The following is a 4,233-nucleotide window of genomic DNA, read 5'->3' on the forward strand; positions in this document are numbered from 1 at the left end:
ATGGCGCTGTAAATATGTATATTTGTATTATAACGTGTGAGATTAAATCACGTCCATTCGATGTCGTTAGATCCAACGCACCCAAAATGTTTGCCAATCCGTTTGCCAAAAAGTTAGCCAGCGAATGCTCCCCTATATATATATATATGGGAAATGTTCAGCACCCTAAGTTTTACCACACACTTTAACAAACGTTTTTTGTCCTACATGGGTTAGAAGTTTTGGAATGGGCTGATTTTTGGTGAGGATGATCTCTATGATTAGAAGATCATCCTCCCAAAAATCAGCCCATTCCGAAATGTTTAGCCCCATGTTTACAAGTTGAAAAATTGTGGACCGTCCATTTTTTGTAAATCATTTTTGATGGGGTTAGAAGTTTTGGAATGAGCTGATTTTTGGTGAGGATGATCTCCTCACCATAGAGATCATCCTCACCAAAAATCAGCTCATTCCGAAACTTCTAACCCATGTAGGACAAAACGCGTTTGTTAAAGTGTGTGGTAAAACTTAGGGTGCTGAACGGGACCCTATATATATATATAAGGTCCCGTTCAACAACAACATTTTGGCAAAACATTTTTCAAAACATGGGTGAGAGGTTTTGGAATGGGCTGATTTTTGATGAGGATGATCTCTACGGTGAGGAGATCATCCTCACCAAAAACCAGCCCATTCCAAAACTTCTAACCCCAGTTTACAAGTTGAAAAATCGTGGACCGTCCATTTTTTGTAAACCATTTTTGATGGGGTTAGAAGTTTTGGAATAAGTTGATTTTTGGTGATGATGATCTCCTCACCGTCGAGATCATCCTCACCAAAAATCAGCCCATTCCAAAACCTCTAATCCATGTTTTGAAAAATGTTTTGCCAAAATGTTTGTTGCTGAACATTTCCCATATATATATATATATATATATATATATATATATATATATGGATGACGTTATTACGACCCTCATTACGACTCACCGTTTGTCTTATATGGGCAAAAATGTTTGGAATGGGCTGATTTTTTGTGAGGATGATCTCTGTGATGAGAGGATCATCCTCTTCCAAAACTTCTAACCCCATCAAAATTGATTTACAAAAATTGGACGATCTAAAATTTTTCAACTTGTAAACATGGGGCTAGAAATTTCATAATGAGCTGATTTTTGGCAAGGATGATCTCCTCACCATAGAGATCATCCTCACAAAAAATCAGCCCATTCCAAACATTTTTGCCCATATAAGACAAAATGGTGTGTCGCAAAGGGGGTCGTAATGGGGGTCTACGGAACCCGATCTTATATATATAGGGAGCGGTTCGGCAGCCCTAAAGTTTGCCAAGTTTGGTGCCAAACCTTTTTTGTAAATCACTTTTGATAGGATTAGAAGTTTTGCATTATGCCGACAATCCCATCAAACTTTTCCATGTCTAGCATTGTAAACTTCTCTGGCAGACGGACCATGGGAAATAACGTCATTGACCTTAATCCAAGAGTAAGATCATCGGGGTCTTTGATGTTCTTCAAGCAGTTTCAACCTGAGTTATTCGATGAGTTAAAATAGGGTCGACGTGTAATTGATCATTTTCTTGATTTTTAATGAGGTCAAACACATCTTGAGATTCTATAGCTTTATCTTTTTTTTCCTTTTCAGTATTTAGGGCTTCAATTTGTGTCTGGACAAAAGTGATAATTTTTGCTTGAAAAGATTCCAAAATCTGATGGAGTGTTTCTTCATCCATTGTATTTGTTTTTATTTTTGTGGCGAGGGTTGACTATTTGGATTTGACAATGATACTCTGGAAAGACGACTTTTTTCACAGACCCAAAGTGGTACAAATGGTGGTTTAGAATATTTAGGAGCAATTATTACCTGATTGGAAGTAAACCAAAGTTAACTGTTGACTCTAAAGGTTTGACTCTTAACCACATAATTAAAATTTTGATATAGATTAGTCCAACTCTGGTAGGAAATATCGAATCCAAATGCACTATAAGTCTATAGTGACGAAGAAAATGAGAAATGTTAGACACGGGTCTACCCCTAATTGGGATTGAACCTTTGATTAGATAAATTAATTTGATCATAAGATCGAATCTTTTTTTATATCACATCACTTTGCCCATCGGACTGTAGGTCATTTTATTAATTTCTCATCTTGGTAAACCTGGTAATGATAAATGAGGCGTCTAGATTCAACAAACAAGGAAATATTTTATTTGGTCGAAATTGCTCTAAGACATTCTACATCATCCTATTTTGTGTCTAGTCTTTTAATACATCTTTACCCTGGTCATTCTCTCAAGTCATCTAACTGGTTGACTAAGCATAGTCTCTATTATTTGGTCAAATCCTTTGTCTTTATTGATCGTGATTTCTAATTTATTTCCAAAGGATCATCAATCTTCAACACAGCTAATCTACGTCAAATCATGCAAGATTTTGTGAACCAGATTAATCATGCTTGCCAATGCTATCCGATGGTGGTATGCCAAGATAACGAATACAGACATGGAGCGGATTCAATGACTAGAATCGATACTTCAAAAAAAATATGAATCACTAAGCATGCCTAAATACGACGGAACTTCCTTTCCAAAAACTCACCTATGCTCGTATGTTGGTGACATGCATCTTCGAGGTTTAGGGAATGAGCAAATGGCACAATTATTTTGCACAACTCTCAAAGGTCTCGCTCTTAAATGGCTTATATTGCTAATACAGTCCCGACTTTATACTTGGGAAGAAATCATGGAAGAGTTTACGAAGCATTTTAGTATGCAAGTCGCTAACTCAAATCCAACATAATCAATAGTTAGTGTTGTTAAGCGATCCAAGCATAGAAGAAAGTTTGATAATCTCGGGATGACCTTGAGCATCGCCTTGAGGATGTTAACAAAGAAATGATTATTACAGCCTAAATCCGTATCCAATGCCCTTCAAAGTAATGACAAAAGTTACCAGTTCTGCGAGTTTCACCAAGTTACAAGTCATTACACCGACAAATGTATATCTCTCCTCCATGCTATTCAAGACCTCATCGACACAAGGAAGATAACCTTTAAGTGAAATGTTGAGTCTCCTAGATAAAATACCATCTAATTATCCTAGTCTTTTCATTATTTCTTATCTCGTTAATTTTCAAGTTGTTTCAAGTTTCAAAGAGTATTTCTTTTTACAAGGGTCATTGTTCTAGGTTAATAATGGAATCCTTCCATTCCAATGAAATAAAAAGATTCTTTCTATTATCATGTGTGCAACAAGTCTTCAAATTTTGAAAATGAATTTGATTAAAAATTGAATCTAAGGATAATTATTGAGAAGTGCGAATAAAAACTGTCCAATCCCTAGAGGAACATGAGAAAATAATGGACTTACTTAAGGAGTTCAGAGATGTTTTCGCATGATCCTATGAGGATACACCTAATGTGAACATTAATATCTTTCAACAATGAATCTTTAGTCTAATGATATGGGCACGACATATATCTCTAGAATCGGAGGTTATTTTGACAGTTCGAAGACACATCGCACCTCGAGGGAGTCATGGTCAAGAGATAGAAAATTTGGAGCATGAAATTACACTCAGAAGAATCAAATGTCACCAATGAGTTCAAATACTCAAAGTAATCCATCAAATTGGATTAAACACTTCAAGATCACAGCGTTCAGAATTTACCATCCCAGGTATCAAGGAAAGGATCATTATATAATGGATGCCAAAAAGAGGACATCAAGTAAGGGGCAAAACTTTTCCTTTAGAAAAAATATTATCTCTAAGAGTCAGAATTGAAAATCAACATTATAAGATAAGACCAGCTCAAGTACTCAATGTTAAAAATGAAATCACTCGTTCAGAAGTTTGAGCCCAACTAGGGCGGATCAGTTATCATCAAAGAGACCTTTCTTTATGTCAAGGCAAAGCATTAACTAACCTCAATCAAATTATGTGATACCCCATTTAATGAAGCCTTTCTTTGATTGATGCACTTTTCCCAATCTTACCTTTTTTTTAAAAAAAATATTTTCCTTTGCTAGCCCCTCTATCTAATACGAAAAGATAACCATTTTTTTTTCTAAACCACACCAACCAACCAACCTAGGGGAGGGTATTTCGAACTACGTTTAGACTTGATCCCAAACTAAATTGGGGTACGTAGGCAACCTGAGAAGTTACTTCAGGCCCGGTTAAAAAATAAATAAAAAATTTCTACTCCCAGAATAAACATAAAGAAAAAATGAATA

The sequence above is a fragment of the Akebia trifoliata genome, unplaced genomic scaffold (assembly GCF_017979445.1).
Source record: "Akebia trifoliata isolate Shusen 1 unplaced genomic scaffold, ASM1797944v1 Contig00496, whole genome shotgun sequence".
In the NCBI taxonomy this organism is placed as follows: domain Eukaryota; kingdom Viridiplantae; phylum Streptophyta; class Magnoliopsida; order Ranunculales; family Lardizabalaceae; genus Akebia; species Akebia trifoliata.